Here is a 20,474-nt window from a genome sequence, read left to right as displayed (position 1 = left end):
TCACTGGGTCAGGCTCTGAAAAAAGTGGGTCATTGAATTTCCATCACTGTGTAAAGTCACCACATCTCTTCAAAACTCACCTTGGTAACATAAAAAACGGTGAACCCAGAGATATATGAAATTTGAAGTAGAAAGCACCAATTCCAAATGTAATTCCACATTTTCCAGAGGAAAACTGGGAATAAGTATGTACTGCATATATTACAAACAGCACCCGAGAGGACGGATATTTTCTGGGTGCGGTAAATATCTCACCTTATTCTGGGCTACTAGTAATCAAGATTTAGTAGCATAAGAAAGGTTTGGATGAGGGGTAGTAGGTTGAGGTAAAAAGAGGGAGTGTGATGGAGTAGAAAATGCGTTGAACTGCGTGGGAGGAATATCAGATTAAAGAAATAATTAGTAGGCCACGTTAAAGCAGTGCAAGAAATAAGGGGAATATCCAGCGCAATCACTGATCTGGTAGCTATTATTATTATTTTTTTTAAAAAACATTTTATTGCATAGTTCAATGAATACACTGCCATACGCCTACAACCCGGAGGCCGGCGGCTAACGTACAGGATTCTACATACACAGCTCTGCGTGCCAACAACCACAGGGGCAGGCAGCGAAATAGTCACTGTAGTAGTGCACAATGTTTACTTAATCACCATACATAAAGTCCAGTTATATCTGAATGCAATAACGATAAAACTATACCCCTAGTGCCCCCCCCCCCCTTTGGTCCAGAGTCCACGACTTGATTGGTCAATTACTATCATAGTCTGGTACATCCTGATTTACCCAAAAATAAACATCACTGCTAGTCAGGTGCCAGAGATCTCACCATGTGTCCATACAAGCGTGCAACCTCGACTTTACAGTCCAACTGCCATGTAATGACCTGTGTAGCAATAAATACGTAATGTGCAACCTATTCCGTCAGATAATCTACACCCCCTAACCTCAACCAGTCAGCAAAAGAAGCCCATATGTCTGCTGGTCTGGATCTGTCAGGCAACTGCTCCCAGAATACCGTTAATTGGTCCTTACAATATACAACTGCCCATATCCAGCCCGCCACCGAGGGTGGCCTCTGCCTCCTCCAATGTATCGCCACCCGTCTCCTGGCCATCAGCAGCAGCATCGCAACAAGTCTGCGGTGTGGCCTCGGAATGTCCTGCACATAACCTAACAAAGCCAGCAACAAAGATCCCGCCCCTGTCCACCCCGTTATGAGACTAATGTGTTTGAATACATCCGCCCAAAATCCAGCCACAGGAGAACAGGTCCAGGCCATGTGTGTGAACGTGGCATCTTGTGTCCCACAGCGCCAACATCGTGTGTCTGCCTGAACCCCCATCCTATGCATCTGCGCCGGGGTGCGGTATAGGCGGTGTAAGTAATTAAAATGGATAAGCCTAAGTCGGTAGTTAGGTGATAGGTATTCTAGCTGGGTGCAGCAAAACGTCCATTGTTCCTCCGTTATGGTCAACTCTGCCTCACTCTCCCATGCCTCCCGGGACCTAGTGCAAGTGATCAGGGACTCTCTTTGCGTGATGCTATAAATTCGTGTGATGAGCTTACTGGGCGACGGGTTCGAAAGTACATTTTCCAGCGCAGGCAGCGTAGGAGGCTCATTCAGGAACTCCTTATAGGCAAATCTGCAATCGGCCCGTAGCTGGTAGTATAGGAGCGTATCTGAAGCCGTGGGAACCTGTGGGCAACACATGCTCTGCAATGTTAAGAACTCACCGCCTGGGAATAAATCTCCACCTATGTGCAACTCATGCGCCTGTGCCCTGAGTGTGATGGCTTTATCCAAAAGAGATTGAATCAGCGGATTCCCCCCCAATGCCATGGACGGCGCATATAATACCTCCCGGCGCGCTCTCTTCGCAATGCCAGACCAAGCCCAGCGCACAGTCTCAACAGTGTCAATCTCCTGCCGCGGACGTTTGTACGGTTGAAAAACAGCCGTGTTGAGTGGGAGCGGTGCTATCCTGTCAATTTCTATCGCCACGTGGGGCTGAAATGGGGTGGGATGTTGCCAGAAATGTAAAAATTGGGCCTGCGCACTGTAAGCATACAATTCAAAATCCGGTGCCCCCAGACCCCCCTGCGAGAATGGCAACGTAAAGACCTTCCAGGAAATCCTTGGCTGCTTGCCCGCCCAAACCAGATCAAGAATGTTGGTATGTAAGCGCTTGAAAAAATGCACCGTAAGCGGCATAGGGAGGTTCACGAACAAGTATAGGAGTTTAGGAAAAATTACCATCTTCGCTATAGCTATACGACCTGTCAAGGACAACGGGAGGCCTTTCCACCTCGAAATCTTGCTCTCCAGCCAGTCCATTACCCTGCCATAATTCGCCGTCCAAAGTTCCTGCATCGTTCTGCTGATATATTTGCCCAAATAGCGCACTACATCGTCCGCCCATTGGATAGGGAACTCGGAAGTAAAGCGTGTGGTATCATTAGTTAGGGATAGCATTGTGGATTTTTTCCAGTTGATCTGGATCCCCGTCAACCCCGTATCGAATGAACTCCCGCATCAGCGTATCAAAGTTGTCTCGGGGGTTTGTCATGTACACCGTGATATCGTCTGCATACATGGATACCCGTATGCCTCTCGTGGTGAAACCTATGCCTTTGTGAGTATGATGCTGGCGAAGCCTCACCGCCAGTGGCTCCGTGGCGATGGCGAACAGCAGGGGAGATAATGGACACCCCTGTCTCGCATCTCTGGTGATTTGGAACGGTTGGGAGACCTGGCCATTAACCTGGACTCTGGCCGTCGGGTCAGCATACAGGACCTGGATCTGCCTGACAAATAATGGGGTGAAACCCAACCGTGAGAGTAGGTTAAATAAAAACGTCCACTCTAGAGAGTCAAACGCCTTAGTAGCGTCTAGCAGGGCCGCTGTGGCTTGTACCTGCGGTGCCAAAAAATGTAATATGCCAAAAATAGTGCGCAGATTATGCGCGGCGGAGCGACCCGGTATAAAACCCCATTGGTCCGTCAGCGCTATCTGTGGGAGCATGGGCTGTAGCTTGTTCGCCAATAATTTAGCATATATTTTGGCATCTAAATTTATGAGCGATAGAGGCCGATATGAGTCTGTCTTAGCGGGGTCCTTGTCCAGCTTTAGGAGAGTGATTATAGTCGCTTCGCGCAACGTGGGTGGTTGCTTCCCAGTATCTATGGCTTCCAGATACATCTGCAATAACCGGGGGGCTAGGAGGTCAGCTTACTCCATGTAGAAGGCCGCCGTCAGGCCATCCGCCCCCGGGGCCTTATCCCCTGGCATGGCACTTATCACACGCTTCACATCTTCTACTGTTATTGGCAAGTCCATATATTGGTGTGCCCCGTCGTTAAACCAAGCCAAGCTTATGTCATCTAAATATACGTTTATTTCTTCCTGCGACTGGGTTGTTTGGGAAGTATACAATTCAGTGTAGTAGTGTGCAAATTCCCCCAAGATAACAGGCGGAGTGTGGAGCACTTCCCCATTCTCAGCCTGGAGCTCTGATATATATGTGGCCCCTCTTGGCGCTCTGAGCAAATTCGCCAGCGTTCTGCCGGGCCTCTCGCTCTCGCCATAACGCCTGGCCTGTGCATGCTTATGCATGTATGCCGCTTTCCTCTCAGCCTTGTCCTGAAATTCGGTGAGTTTAGACCTTACACTGGCCGAAATGGCCTGTGATGGGTTGTGCATCTGTTGCCGCTCCAGCTCACCAATCTCCCTCTCCAGTCTACTAAGCGTGTTTCGGATATCCCGAAGTACCCCAGGTTTGAGTGCTATACACTCCCCTCGTGTTACTACCTTGAAGGCCTCCCAAAGTACACCCGGTGAATCAACTGAACCCTCATTTGTTGCAAAATACCCCTCAATCCAGTCACGGAGCTCCTCTCGGAAAACCAGGTCCTTCAAGGCCCTCGTAGCGAACCTCCAAGAAAAGGGCAGTGCATACATTGGAGGAAGGCGTAGTCTTATTTGGGCAGGTGCGTGGTCCGAAAACGTACGAGGCAGATGCCCAGCACCCTCCAGTCATGCATGCATATCTCTGGTGAGTAGCCAATAGTCTAGTCGCAACCACGCATTTCTATGGTGCGTGAAACATGTCCCCTCCCTAATCGTAGGATGTGTGGCCCTCCAGGAATCAATCAAAAAAAGGTTGTCTATGATGTCATGAAGCACCTCCGCCGCCTTTGGGTGATGTACGTGGGAAGATCCCTGCCTATCCAGCTCGTTGGACAGAGTCACATTAAAATCACCGCCCCACAGAATAGCAGTGTGACCCAGTTTGGTTAGCTTGTGCCATATGTTCTGGAAAAATTCCGGACAATTAATATTCGGACCGTAGGCGTTTACAAAGGCTAAAGGCATTTTACAGAGCTACCCCTGCAATATGATGTATCTGCCCTCCTTATCTATGATTGTGCTTTGCGTGCGCCTGTATTAAACCCTTTCGCAGCAGTATTGCAACCCCCCTGGAATATGTGGAGTAGCCAGCTTCAACCACCACCTCCCATCTTCTATTCTTTATTTATTTATTTATTTTTCTAAAAAAAAATTTTAAAACCTTTATTGACATTTCAACCAAATACAAGTATGGGCCTACAACCCCCGGGGATGGCCGCTAAGCAGTTAGATGAGCAGAGAGCAATTTTTAAATCACATGCAGCACCTCGGGGAGCAGAATCACCACGCTAGCGTACTCTTAGTCACTGAATAGCACAATTAGAAAAACAGGATATAAAAGGTTCTCATTTTATAGTATAAGATGGAAGGATCAGGTGCCGAACAATTTCCCAGCAGCGAAAAATGGCAGGCAGAATAATAAACGTGTCAACAGTAAACAGTAATCGGTCAAATCAATGGCGCTAAAACAGGCGGTTCAGGATATGAAGAAATATTACGATCAATTCGCGCCTGATAGCCACCTGCCCTTAGACCCAGAGAACACCACGAAAATTGAGGCACAGATGAAAAAGCAGTGATTGATACCAAAGGAAACCCACTGCAGTGACCCAGAGAAAGAAAAAGACAAAGGAAGATAAAAGAAGAGAACAAAGGCCATAGAAACAAAATAAAAACGAAAAATCCCCTCCCCCAACCCCCCAACCCCCCCCCCCCAGCAGTGTGCCTGTCGCCCGAGAACCAAACCCAAAATATAGAAGAACAGAGAAAAAGGAGAAAGAAAGGAAACCCCACCCAACGGGGAAATGGCGGAGGGCGATAGTCTCTGCGCTCCCGGTCTCTCCCCCCCGCCCTAACAAAGGGGGCCCCCCTAAGCCAGCACAAATAAAGTTAACCACTGTACCAAAAATACCCCGGGGGGAACCACAAATCCCCCACCCCGGAATCCGTCTGTTAGTGAAGTAGTCCCGTTACCAATGGATCCATCGTGCACAATTCAACCCACAATATCAGGCTTGGCCCCGTCTATCAAAGTTGCCGGGTCCCTCGGATAAGTAAAGCCCCATCCCCGGAAAGTCAAAAGTCACATCGTAGCAGCCGAAGATTGGGCCAGCAAATGGGAGAGGAATAGCTGAACCCAAAGCACACGGCTTGCACAAACAATGTCCCTCCCCGTCTCCGAGGCCAAACATCTTTACATCCGCCATGTTGGGAGACCGATTGGGGAGGGGGTGCGACTCGTTCCAATACAAGTTATAGTGTGGGCCAACAGAGTCCAGGATGGGGGAAGCAGTAGAATGTTCCGATGACTGTAGGACTGATGTTTCCGAGAACGTAAGAGAGTCACCAATATCAGCACACACGATGAGTTCCATTGCCTCGGGGGCAGGCACAGCTTCCAGCACCGGGTCCAAACACGCCACTAGGGCGCCCAGCTGGAGGCAAGTCGGCTGCCGGGTCTCAAAAATCAAGTCAAGGCTTGCTCCCCGTCCTATGATCCCATCCGCTGCTGACAGCAAACGATTGCCCTGGGCCCTCATCATCGCGCGAAGCGCCGCAAGTTCCACCATTACCATCCGCAAGGAAGGGCCACATTGAGTCCATTCCGCCAAGTTCCGTACGTCTGCAGACATAACGATCCCCATGGGGAAGCACCCCACCGGGGCAGGATACGCCGGAGCAGAAGCAATCCGTGGAGGACGGGCCAGCAGCACGCAGCAACGCGCGGTGGGACCCCCGCCCCGGGGCACCAGCGGTGCTAGTGCCGGGCCTCCGCGCCGGGGCCCCCGCGACGCAGCACCGCACGCCACCCGTCACCTCACCTCAGGTACAACACCAGGCAGCAGATGGTTAGAATGTAGTCCAGAGAAATTTTCAAAAGTCCCAAGGACCGGACCAAACCACTCTCCTCAGTCCGTTGTTGTTCACTTTGGACCCGGGTAGACCAGCAATCGAGACCCCGGCTTCCAGTCTGGGTTAGGCCTCAAAACATTTTCGATGTCACTTCACCCCAGAACATCAGAAAAATTCCGTGGACACACCATTGTGATGTCGACTAGTTCACCCACACGAATCCGGGGCAGGAGATCAGGATATTCGACAGGATAAGCGAGCGTAGGACGGAGGTCAGCGGAGCCGGGAGACTATGCGGCCATCTTGGTTGGTGTCGTAGCTCCTCCCCCATCTTCTATTCTTGAGCGTACTCGCTGCTGAGCTAGGTAGGTGTGTCTCCTGCAGAAAACAAATGTCTACTGAGTGCCTTGTAAGATAGGAGTGTATAAGCCTAGTCTTCCTACGGTCATTGAGGCCCCGCACATTCCACGTAAGACAGTTAAGGGTGGTTACAGAACTTGAGCTAGCCATCACAGTCAGATAGTGCGTAATCCAGTAACGTACACAGTTTCATTATACAACAACTTGTGGACACATAACTATGGTGATTCAGGCATCGACAACGTAACCACGACCTGCAATCACACAATCGGCCTATGTAATGTCTCTGAAGTCGTGCCATTTGGACCTGTGGCGATAAGAAAATCAACCAAAACAACTCCCCTTCCTTCCCCCCACCCACACCAACCCCCCAATCAGGTTGTGAATCCCTCCCACCTCTTCCCCCCAACAAATCCCTAACCAAAAGATGCAGCAGAACAAGGGGAATCATCCCAGTGGGTACGTCGGGTCTGCCGGCATCTAGCCCTGCACTTTTGGCAGGGCGGCCGAGCTGCAACCTGTGCATACGTGCTTTCCTTCCCCGCCCATTTACAATGTCTATGTGCAACCATCAAAGACATCCCCCAGCCGGCACCGCAGAACGTGTCCCATACGCCTCAACAGTGCATTCGCCTTACCCTATCTTCGCCTATTCCAGGCACCCATTAGCCGCTGCCGGTACCAGCTCCACCACCAGCCGCACACTGGAGCCATAGTCAATCACTATCGCTGAGTCTGTCCTGCGATTGTTCTGCACCCTGCGCCTTCTGCTGGTTGTGATCCTTGGCCATCTGTTTCGCAAATGTTAACGCAGCCTTAGCGTCAGTGAAAAAGGTTGGCTTTCCAGGTCCCTGCACTCTTAGCTTGGCCGGATAAATCAGGGCATACTTGGTTTCGATCTGCTGGAATATCTTCTTTGCAGGAATGAACTCCTGTCTCGCCGCCAGTACCTGCAAAGTAAAATCCGGGTATAGGGCGATGTCATTGCCTTTGTATTGTATGGCACCCTTTTCACGCGCCATTCGGAGTATCACATCCCTGTCTCTGTAATTCAGCACTCTGGCCAATATCGGCCTCGGGGGGGAGCCGGGTTTGGGCCTCGGGCCCAGGGTTCTGTGTGCTCGCTCCACGAGGAATATCGGGGACAGGCTGGTGCCAAATAGATCTTTCATCATGCCCTCCACGAAGAGCTCCATGTTTGTAATGTCTGTGGATTCTGCCACGCCCGTCATGCGAACGTTATTTCTGCGCGAGCACACTTCCAAATCCTCATTCTTTTGGCTTATGAGCTCAAGCACGTTATCCATGCCCCGAATCTTCTTTTTGACTTCCGTCTGCCCTAGCTCTGTCTCAGTCACCCGAGTCTCAAGGACACTCACCCGTCCCGCCTGTTTATCCATGCGCTGCATGATTTTGTCCATACGATCCGCCAGGGCATCCATTTTGGAGTCTATTCCCTTCAAACCATTTTTTAGCTCCAGAAACATAGCTCGGATGTCTTCTACTGGAAGCTGACTCGTCGCACCCCCTTTCGCCTGGCTGCGTTCGCTGTCTTCTGCGTCTGCAGATTTGCTACCTTTTCTCTCAAAGTTGATGCGGGGTTGACACGTATCCGGCTTCCCCATGATGTCGCAAGTTCAGGCGTTGTAGGTGCCGCAATTCTGAAGGGACAGGAGTGTTAATGGATCAGTCACCTCCAAGGAGTACGGCCCGGTGCAACCCCAGAGTCCGGTGGACCATAGGTCGCATGGCCGAACCAGTGACAATAGTGGTCTGCCAAATCAGAGAGAGACCGCCCGCTGCTTCCATAAAAGAGGGCAACAAGTGCACAACGGGGAAGTGCCCAAATCGCAGGCCTCGACGCTCGGTCCCCACCGACGACAGGTACAGCCCGCAATCCAGGACTCCTTGTACAGTTCCGCTCCAGCCGCCACCCAGGATGTCGTTTCTGGCGTTGTCCTTCCCGCTAGTGATTATAGAAGTGGCCGCTCCTCATAGCCAACCCCACGCTCTCCATGTAACAGCCCCAGTGCCTCACTCACGCGCCTGGAGGATTAGCGCCCACATAGGCCAGACCGGCCTCACAGAGCAGTCAGAAGCGGGACTCTGGTGAAACAGCCAAATGGCAGACCTCTCAGGCCTCCGCGTCGTGTGGTAGCGCAAGCCAAGCTCCAAGATCCGTGTCCCCCAGCAGGCAGTTTTCCAGCAGCCGATCGGTCAGTTTAGCCAGCACGATGTATCTAGCCTGGTGTGACCGGCCCCCTCCAGGTCCTAACCGTAGTAGCAGGAAATGGCGTCTGGCGTCGATCTCTCGGTCCACGCCTCGTTCCTCTGGGCCCTCCAAAGGGGGGTGTGCGGGGCCGTCTCGCAGCTCCCGCGATGTTGCCGGCCGTCTCAGCAGGCCACGACGGCTCTCAGCTCCCGCAATGTTCCAGCCCGCTGCACGGTCTTAGAGACAGGCGCCCGCCGGGTCAGCCGCAACTCTAGACCCCGGCTCCGCACACGCCGCTAGGCCTCAGGTATCCCCTTGCAATCGGCCGCTGGATCGCCCGCACCACACGGGGCACGGGCGGGCAAATTTCAGTCGCGGGTGTCGGAGGACGTCAGCTGTCGTTTTCCAGGCAGGGATCAGTGCACATCAGCATTATGTGCGGATAATTAGCGGATAAACGGGCTCGGCCGGCGGAGCCGCTTCAGATGGCGACCATTCGCAGCTCGGCTTGGCCACGCCCCCATCTGGCAGCTATTATTGATACAGATCAGTATTCCGGGCTGGGCCCAGTGAATTATGCTGACTTCCTCCCTGTGTAACTTGCTGACACCCGGACCCATTCAGAAGTGCCTGCATGTTGGTAGCTTTCCATTTGGAGTAACAATCGCTAGGTGGGGAAGAGGCTTTCATATTTTCACTTCCAGCTGGGCCCAAATCAAAGACTGTAAGCCATTCTTTCGTTCTAGTCATTTGAACCCTAACCAATGCCTATGCCAAAGCGTCCTCCTCAAAATGGACAATATTTCAGCGGTCCGCTATATCAATCACCTCAGCAGCACAAGGTCGAAAGGCCTTCTCGGGCCTGGCAGCAAATTTTTGGCAGTATTGCCTAAGCCACCAGATCTCTGTCACAGAGGAATACCTTCCCGGAGAGGACAATCAGGTGGCGGATTTCCACTTACGCCATTTCCATAACGCGAGTCTCTGGAAGCTATAGACGGAAGTGTTCACGAATCTCCAGTGAGTACGGGGTCCCTTTTCAGTGGACCTCTTCGCTTCCCGGCTGGACCACCAGCTTTCCCGGTTCTTCAGCTGGAGACCGGATCCTCTGGTGGAGAAAACGGACGTGTTCCTACAGGACTGGCGAGAGGAAGTGGGTTCCGCTTTTCCCCAGTTCGCGATGATAACGACCGTATCGGCCCAAGTTCGACACCAGGGGGCGAGTGTGGTGATAAAATCCCAATTTGGAGTTCGCAAGTTAGGTTTCTGGTTCTACTGGTACTTTCTTGGGATTCTCCAATCCCTTTCTCACACTTTCCAGCACTTCTTTTCAACCCAGACGATCCCCATCCGCCCATCATGCAAGGCTCCCTAGTCCTGATGACGTGGCGGATTACCGGGGAAGATGGTCCGTCCCAGGCGTTTCAGGAGCAGCTGAGAAGTTCATGTTGAAGACCTGGGCTGACAGTACCGTTAAAAGTTACCGCTCTACCTGGAGAAGGTGGTGCAGTTGGTGTGTGCGATGGGGTATCCATCCCGTGTCAGCAGATGTGACCTATGTTCTGAATTTTTTGGAGGAGGAAGTTTACAATCCGTTGGCAGACAAAAACGGTAACTAAGTCCATTTCCTATTCTGCCTTCCCGGACTCCCTGGAGCTGTGCGTGGTCTCCTGTCTCAAACTAAGGGGGGTCGATTAGGATTGCGGACGGACCTACGTCCGTCCGGGACCCCCGAGGTGGAGGGAATGTCCACAGGGGCTGCGGCGTTCCCTCTAGTGCAATTAGGATGTGACCGCCACCCTGGCGGTCACATCCTCAATATTTAACATTGCGGCGGGTGCTGCTTGAAGCAGCACCCGCCGCAATGTTAAAAATGAAAGCAGTGCATTTGCATGCACAAAGCGGCAGGCACCGCACGGTGCCTGCCGCTTCGTGCACGCAAAGGCAGGGGGGTACCATAGGTACCCCCATGTGCACCCCCCACACCCCCATCACCCCTGGGGGCCGGCAACGGGCCCCCAAAGAAAAAACTGTATGCCTTTCCACGGCGGAAATGCCGCCGTGGAAAGGCATAGAACCGCCGACATCCTAATATGCCTGGCGGTGTCTGATAGACACCGCCAGCCATGTTAGAGCTTTTCCGCCGGGGTCGTAAGGCGACTGCAGCGGAAAAGCGGCGGACGGTCTTCCTGACCTCCCAGCCATCCTAATCTGGCGGGGGCTCCGCAGCGGTTTTTCGGCATCCTCCGGAAAAACCGCAATCCTAATCGGCCCCTAAATGAGGAGATGTTGGAGGACTTTCAACCCCCGGGTGAGAGTCAACTGCTCATCATCATTAAAAAGCTGTATAAAGCTTTCCCCTCCACTACTATAGCCCATTGAGTGCGTTGGGTGATGCAGGAAGCCGGAATTGATCTCCTGGCCTTCGTTGCCCATTCCACCAGAGGTGTGCTATTCTCTAAATCATTTACCCCCGGAGCTTGTCTGGAAGACATTCTGAATGCAGCAGATTGGTGATCAGACTCTACATTCAAGCGGTTTTACTTCAAATCCGTGATTGACATGGGTTACTTGGTGGTGAGCAAGCTTTAAAGGAGTATAATCCTCGCCTCTGGTTCTGACATAGAATGAAAAATTTCCTAGCTAGCATAACGGAAAGTTTAAATTCAATTAAGGACTCGGAGACGAGGATTATCTCACCCAGGATACAACTTCTTTTAACCTAAATTATTTAGTTTAATCAGATTTACCTTGATTGTTCGTGCTCTCATTTGTAGTTTTCTGTGACTTTGCCTAATTGTGTTGTTTGCTTCTGGCAGGAGATTCCAACCAACAGGAGTCATGAAGCATTCAAGCTAGCTGACCTTGAGCGACGAAAGAGGGGTAGTGGAGACTAACAGAGGACTATGAAGTGTTGGGAGCCCTGTGATTGGTGGACTCACCTGGACACTCTGTGGATGGACTCTCTATTGTTAAAACTTTGTGGCATTCCCTATGTTTCATTCGAATTGTAGTTTTTCAATAATCACTGGCGGGGGCTCCGCAGCGGTTTTTCGGCATCCTCCGGAAAAACCGCAATCCTAATCGGCCCCTAAATGAGGAGATGTTGGAGGACTTTCAACCCCCGGGTGAGAGTCAACTGCTCATCATCATTAAAAAGCTGTATAAAGCTTTCCCCTCCACTACTATAGCCCATTGAGTGCGTTGGGTGATGCAGGAAGCCGGAATTGATCTCCTGGCCTTCGTTGCCCATTCCACCAGAGGTGTGCTATTCTCTAAATCATTTACCCTCGGAGCTTGTCTGGAAGACATTCTGAATGCAGCAGATTGGTGATCAGACTCTACATTCAAGCGGTTTTACTTCAAATCCGTGATTGACATGGGTTACTTGGTGGTGAGCAAGCTTTAAAGGAGTATAATCCTCGCCTCTGGTTCTGACATAGAATGAAAAATTTCCTAGCTAGCATAACGGAAAGTTTAAATTCAATTAAGGACTCGGAGACGAGGATTATCTCACCCAGGATACAACTTCTTTTAACCTAAATTATTTAGTTTAATCAGATTTACCTTGATTGTTCGTGCTCTCATTTGTAGTTTTCTGTGACTTTGCCTAATTGTGTTGTTTGCTTCTGGCAGGAGATTCCAACCAACAGGAGTCATGAAGCATTCAAGCTAGCTGACCTTGAGCGACGAAAGAGGGGTAGTGGAGACTAACAGAGGACTATGAAGTGTTGGGAGCCCTGTGATTGGTGGACTCACCTGGACACTCTGTGGATGGACTCTCTATTGTTAAAACTTTGTGGCATTCCCTATGTTTCATTCGAATTGTAGTTTTTCAATAATCACTTTGAATGGCTGCTATTCAATAAAGTGGAGAAAGAATAGCATAATCCTCGCCTCCGAGTCCTTAATAGAATTGAAACTTTCCGTTATGCTAGCTAGGACATTTTTCATTCTCCCTTTATGAATCTCTACATAAAGCTAATTCGTCAAATCGTTCAGTGCCCCACAGAGGGTTAGTATGTGCTATGTAAATGTTGCAATAATATGCAACACAATTTGTATGCAACTTTATGAAAGGGAGTCAGAACATATACAAGATTTGGTTTCTTAGGTGGGACCTACAGCAGGATCCCCCACATACGTGTGAACAATATAGATTCTAAGCATGAAATGTTTTTAGGTGTTGTGTTTTTGTTGTTTTGCTAATAGAGTCAGTTTGGATGTAGGTTTCATAGAGCCAGGGCAGGGGTTGACACTATTTAAGTATGAGAAAAATGTGTCTTATGTAACAGAAACAACTGCTTTAGGGGTCTCCAACCTTTTCTGTGATTAGAGCTACTTATGTTGGATGAAAATCATCCCGAACTATTAATATTCTTAGAGTTGTATTAAGGACCACATCAGGCCCATTAGTGGCCACCATATGCAATATACGAGCAGTGATCACTTCAGTTCACCAGGCATAGTTGTCAACAGTAACGTAGCAAGCATTGGCAAAGCAAACAGATTTTTTTCACCTGCAAAAGCTATTGGATTTGTCAATGTAGGGAGCGGATGTGGCGTAACAGCAAGGCCTCCCGACTTTGGAGCTGGGATCCTGGTGTGATCCTTGGAGTCAACTCAACATCTTGTGATTGTGGCCAAATCCTTTAATCTCCCTGCATGTGACTACATGGATGTAGCATAACTAAAAGAGTTGCAGACTTAGGGAACCAGGTTAGAGCCTCGGCGTCGGCTTAACATCCTGTGATCATGGAATAGGAAGTCTTCAAGGAGAGAGAGGATACAGCGAGACTAGTGAGTGAAAGTATTCAAACGAAGAAATGTATAAGGGAGGAGATAGAAAAGTTTGTGAGGAGGGATAAGATGTCAACGTGAGTGATAGCTGGTAGAGTCAAGTCCTGAGCAGAGCACCGAGACGGTAGCTGGCCACTGGGGAGTGGAGAGATATTGGGCAGAGTTGGGTTCTGAGTGGAGCATTAGGATGGCAGATAGTTGCTGGGGAGCAAGGCGATAGTGGGCAGAGCCAAGTCTCGAGCTCTGTGTGTGCAGGTAAGTTTGTCAGTAGGCGGCGCTGAGAGCATCCAAGGCTCTGGCTGTTCTCTGGGCTGCTCTGGGCACAGTGGCTCTCAGCTCAGCAGAATTTTCCTGTGAGGGAGTCAGCATGCCTCTTTGCTGCGGTCCTAAGCTCGGGTCTCTGTCCGGCGGGAAACTGTGGGGACTGAGGTGCATGATGGGCTGCATGGTGAGTGGCAAGAATAAAGCTGCAGCCGAGCTGTCCAAGGGGTTTAGAATTTGCGAGATGACAGATAGAAGGCGGTGCTGAAGTTCAAGCAGCTGCTGCTGTATTAGAGGTCAGAGAGGAGGGGACAAGCAGGGGTGCTGCTAGGTATGGAATCGGGGGCTAAACGGTCAAGTGACTGCGGACACATGGAGAGGATTCCAGACACGCACTCTGTAAGAGTGCATGTGGTAAATTTAAAAAGAATACCTGCAACCAGTGAAAGGAAACAGGAAGCAGTACTTGGTATAAGCTCCACAAGTTGGACTAGAACTCTGAAGCCTAGGAGGAAGTTGGATGGCAGGAGGATCAGCTGACCAATAAGAAGAGAGGAACCGTAAGAGATGTAGAAGCCAGCCAATAGTAAATAACGGCAATTAAAAGATGGGCTCTAAGGCTAAGCCTCTTTTAATTTTTTTTTTCATTACAAGAGATTTCGCAAGCACAATGCAAGCACTGTGCAGGCGAAATGTTAAAAAGGCTTTGCTAATATGGAATATCTGTATATGGGTAATACATACCAGCCATAGTAGCAATGCTCTTGGCATCAATAGCATAGTATTAATAATACATTTCCCCAACACCGCATGATTTGGCAGTCAAATATTAGCTTTAAAGAAGTTGAATATGCTGTAAGGAGGACATGTATTATAATGGGCATAGAGTGCTATCAGAAATTGGTCCTGCTCAATACCAAACCATGCCAAATCATGCCTCCCTCTAACATAACTACACACACACACACACAGTAGCATTTTTCACCAAACATCACCTTAAATGCTCTCAGAGTGCATGCATTTTCATCTTGAATTTATGCTTTTAAATTTTGGAATACATACATTAATTAAACCAAACAAAAGCCTCTGATTTAGTAAGCTGAGCTGCCGAGAGGAGTAGCTCATGAGTTACTGAAGTGGTTGGTGCATGCATGCCAACACACGGGATTCAGCCAGGAGACACCCAATGTTATTTATCCCGGCTTTATTTTAGTGATCTCCCCTAATATTGCCTCCAATTTAATGCAAGTCAGTGGGGAAAATACATTATCCCGATTTTTCTTTTTCTACGTGTCCCTCTTGTGTTTCTAAATGTTGCCATGTACGTTATTGGTGCCTGGCTGGAGACTTTAATTTGATTTAACATGCAATCTTTTTTAAGTAGTAAGTTTGTTTTTGTGAAAAGTGTGCGTGGCCTCGGAGGGCAGAAAAGCATTCTACCAGATTTCAAAAATCTGTTTTGTGCCTGAGACTAAGGGCCCGATTCACAGAACTAACTTAAGACAAAATCCTAAACTTACTACTTTTGGTATTCACAGAAGTTAGGATTTTGTCTTAAGTTTGACTTAAGACAGACTTAAGTTAGGATTTTGTCTTAAGTCTGTCTTAAGTCAAACTTAAGACAAAATCCTAACTTCTGTGAATACCAAAAGTAGTAAGTTTAGGATTTTGTCTTAAGTTAGTTCTGTGAATCGGGCCCTTACTATTTTCGGTCTCACATCTTCACTTTTTGTAGTACTGCTGGAAGGAGTGTAAAAGTAAAACAGAAAAGAAGTCTTTAAGTAGTGGAAATATGTTACTGTAGAACCTATACATTTAAAAATCCACAGAAATACACAGGAGGCCAGATTCACAAAGCAACTGCTGTGCATTTACTCCTAAGCATATGCAAAGATTTAAGAATTTTTGGCTCTTCTGAATCCTTACCAATGGTATGTTTGGAAAGTTGTGCCATTCACAGTTTTCCAGATGGGCCCTTGAGAAAGCCGTGAAACTTTTTGTGGTTAGGTACTCCCCACACATTGTGCAGCACCGCTGTGCAATTGCATGTTTATTTCTTCTTGTTTTTTTATACACAGAAAACATTTTTCTACTTGGAGAATCAACTATCCCTATAGCCCTCGAGGTTTGGGTGAGGTCTCTTCCTCTACACATCATGGAAAGGGATTGAGTCCAGCATTTGTCGGGTGTAAATCTACACCTCCATTCAAATGGTGGAAGGGTCGCAGATGAGTTTCAGAATGTTATGAGAATGTAGGGTGATGTTATGTACGACTAAATGGATCTGAGTTTGTATGGTCACCTTTTGTGAGTCTATTGTGAGAACTAATCCAGCCAATTTCGATTGCAAAAGTGCTTTTATGAGCGGAAATGGTTTTGTTTTGTCCTAACATGTCCAGCATGACCACAGAGCACCACAAATTACTCATGTCTACATCATGGATATACTAGACCGACACATAACCATGGAACAACCTTGAACTCAAGGCAAAGATACAAGAATACAGAGGCACAGTGGTAAGAAATGAAACAAGGCTGCATTGAGCACGGAAAGGATGAGGCTGGAGAAATGACGACATATGACTAATGAATGGGCTGGATGAATGGGTGAAAAGTAGTGCTAAGGGCTGTGCACACCGCGGCAGAAGGGCCGGGTTTAGCGCTGGTGGCGTCTGGTGCAACAATCCTTTTTAGGGCCCCTTCTCCCAATTACCTCCTCCTCAAGATTCGCAAACATTTATCTGTTATAAGCGCTGGTAAAAGCTGGCCTTTCTAATCCACCCAGCAATCCACATAAAATACAAATCTGTTCTTTGCAGCAGGCATTTTAACCCTGTGCGCTATTTATGGCGAGTGTAAACTGCCACTAGACAAAACTCCCATCTCTCTCTTGCCGGAATATTAATCGCAACAGTTATCTTGCTATTTGTATTGCTGCCTGAAACCTGGGAGCACAAGATACTCTGCAATAGGTGCCTTTAAATGGTAAACATATTGCTAAACACAGCGCCCCCTAGAGGTCAGCAACCCCTCTCCAGGTCAGTGCCCAGTGAGGTCGCACCGGCTGCATCGCCCTAAAGCCTGCACTGCTTGGAGTGGACAACTAATGAGTTTCAAATGGAAGTCTGCTAGACACCAGCAACCCTATTCCAAGTGCAGAAGTAATGCTGATTCAGCTGGTAGTGCCGCCTTAATTGTGAAAAGTAATGCAAGAACACAGCACTTCCAATTTTTCCCACATGTAAATTTCACTACAAAAAATATGGTGAAATGTGTGAGATAAATACAACGTGTAGCAATCGATGTGGAAATAGTGATTCAGGAATGAATAAACAGATTTACTAGGCAGCAATTACGTAGGCCTCAAACCTGATGCACAAGTTACTACTTGTGTAACGATATATCTGTAAGAGACAGTAGTTAGTGATAGATTCCTTATCTTAGAATATTCCCAGGCGTCAGACTGGATCGGAAATTTTTGCGTAGCAGTACCCTTGTGCGTCGTTAGGCGTCGTCTGCGGCTCCGCGTCCGTCGTCGGCGCCGGAATGACGTCGCCGGAGTACTTAGACCTCACCCTCGCGCGCTGACACAGCTTTTCCGCGCCAGAAACACAGAGCCATGATAAAAACCAACACTGGTGCCATGAAACTAGGGCCCTGAAAGGGGATGACCTTAACCCTAGATAACGGTTCGCAGAACGGGGAGGATGGGTGGGTCAGCAAGGAATCTATCACTAACTAATGTCTCTTACAGATATATCGTTACACAAGTAGTAACTTGTGCATCTGAAAGAGACACGTTAGTGATATATTCCTTACCTTAGAATAGATACTCCAGCAATACCAACCCCGGTGGTGGGTCTGCGAACCAATAATCACACCAGAAAGTCCTGGAGGACGGAAAGGCCAAAGAATCCATCCCTCCGGACTTGGCTGTCCAGGCAGTAGTTGTGAGAAGTTGGCCTGGTATATGATGTTCACTATTCTAGTGATCACCTTGCACCAGTCCAAACAACCCTTATGGTGATGGTTGTAAGTCAACCTTATAGACCAGCTATCCTAGTGGTAGCATGGACAGAACCGTCTTAGGCTAAAAGACTCTTGAGGGCGTGTTAAGCCAGCTGTTTTACCATATGTAACCCCTTGAATATCAAATGAAAGCACACCACACAGGATATATATAAAATATATATGTATTTATTTACTAGCACACTCCTCTGAACTCTTTATGAGATCAGAGGCCAAAGCACATAACAAGATACTTACTCAGAATACGTTAAGTTGCAGAATTTACGGTTAGGCCCTAGGGGCGAAGCAAACCATATATTAAGAAAGTGGTATAAGTACCACATCACGAGAAAAAGAAAGGCCTAGGGAATCGCTGGGGCTAAACTATCTGAACCTTAGTTTAGAAGTAGGAGGCCCACAGGCAGCGCGTGCAGTGTCTTTACACACACGTGTGAGTCAATGCAAAGTCAATGGGAACTTAGAAGTATAATTTAGCAGGATTTAGGACACTTCCGGTTTAGCTAGGAGGAAACAACTAAAAACCTAGACACTTGGATAGTAAATACTCTTGGGAGCACCGAAGTACTCGCGTTACCTCACCCACGGACGGCGGGTGCATAGGTGTGAAGATGCGTCGGGTTTCGCCGTTGAGTCCTATGGAGCCTTTGAAGAAAGATGCTGCAGGCGACCAGGAGGAAGATGTCCGGGTGGATCCAAGGGTGGATCGAAGATGAAGAGGACCTGAAACCAGAGGGGACAGAGTCTGGGTCACTAGCCAGTGACCGGGTGGAACCAGGAAGGAACCAGACGACGTTGAGGAGCAATCAGGTGCTGTTTTGAAGCTTATCTGTGCAGCCACGCGGACCAGGAGGCGTCGACGACGACCAGGTGCTGGAGAGGAGCTGTCCCACAAAGGATCTCGCAGATGGATGGGTCGACTTCCAGATTGGAGTCAACCAGCCTTGGCAAAGGCAACCCACGCAGGATACAACAAAGGCTTCTGGTGAAGTCCAGCAAGGTCTGAGGTGCTTCACCTTTTCAGGGAAGCAAGGGCCTGTCTGGAGCAACCAGACCAGCAAGGTGATTCAAAAGGATTGTCGTCACAGAGGCTACTAGCCAACGGGCCAGCAACCGGACAACGCGTCGAGCAGAACACAAGAAGAAGGGCCCCACGCAGAACTCGTGGAGTGTGGAGGGCGATCTTCGGTGCAGGTGGAGCTCTGGTTCGGGGTTTCTCACTCCCCAGTCGGTGCCTCAGGAGCTGCACAGTTAGCAAGTTGTAGGCTTTCCAATATATACGGTCCCACGTGTCTCGTCGCCTCCACGGATCTCAGCTATGCTGCAGTCGTGAAGAGAGGGTCAGAAAGGTCTGGAAGTCTGGGTCTTGTCAGGCTCTGTGCTCGGGTTCCGTCGGGAACGTCGACAAAGCAAGCTGTTGATTTGCTGGATGGTGCCTGGTTGCCCAGGGTGGTCACTCCATGGCCACAAGGGAGATTCTACAGTCTTCAGCTTCAGCAGAATGTCGAAGGTCCAGAGTTTCGTGTCAAGTTTCGATTCAGGATTAATCTAAAGTCTCAGGACTCAGCTCCTACCTTTATACAACTAAAAGGGGCTGGATTACTTTCTAGGTCCCTCCTATGGGTGGGACCAGGAAGGGGTGTGGTTACACCCCTTCTCCCTTGTCCAGTTTTGCGCCACAGCTGAGGCTGGAGTGCCCCAGCAACCGGTTTGAACTGGGGTATGCATGAAGCACCTAGTGTGCCTCAGGCAGTGTCTCAATCTATTCAGCCCTCCCTGTCCCAATACACAAAGTCCTGTCTGGGGTGGTGCTCGCACCTCCCCAGGCAGGAAACCTATTGTCCAAACCTCCATGACTGAAAGGACTCCCAGCAGCAGGAGGTCAGACTTGTGTTGGTGGCAGCAGCGTCCCTTTTGTGACACTGGGGCTCTGGTTAACTTTAACCAGGTACAGTAGTTTCAACATGTCTTCTCCCTCTAGAAGGGTGGAATGCTGTAGTATTCCAAAGCATATGACACCTTACACGACATGTTTGGATAAAGCCAAACCAAAGTTAGCATTAACCGCTAGGATTATAATGCACTTAAGAGTATATGGTATGGTGATATCATAGAACAGCTATAAGGACATGGTTCCGAAAGCTGCAGACAGGCTCAGCTCATGCTAGAGCACCATCTCACACATAACCAAGCACTCTGCCTCCAGGATTGTTAAGGCATACCATAGGAGTGACTTATAGGTTACTATGTGTCTATATATAAGGTAGGTATAGGGATACTATACCTAAGCAAGGGATGATTACACGACCTTGCCCCAGCTGAGTGATCAGCCAGTTGTGTCAATTTAGGTGGCCAGGGGTGGCATAATATATGCTGCAGCCCCTGGTAGGACTTGGGTGCACCTATGCCCTGGGTACCTACGGTACACTATACAGGGACCCACAAAGGTGACCCAATATCCAATTTGGTATGTACCTACAGTACATGGAGTCCATTTTACAGAGAGAGCAGATAGCCTGGGGTCCTGAATAGCAGGATCCCAGGCCAACTAA

Source organism: Lissotriton vulgaris, chromosome 11, assembly GCF_964263255.1.
Source record: "Lissotriton vulgaris chromosome 11, aLisVul1.2, whole genome shotgun sequence".
NCBI classification, from domain to species: Eukaryota; Metazoa; Chordata; class Amphibia; order Caudata; family Salamandridae; genus Lissotriton; species Lissotriton vulgaris.
Note: the sequence above shows the minus strand (reverse complement) of the source record.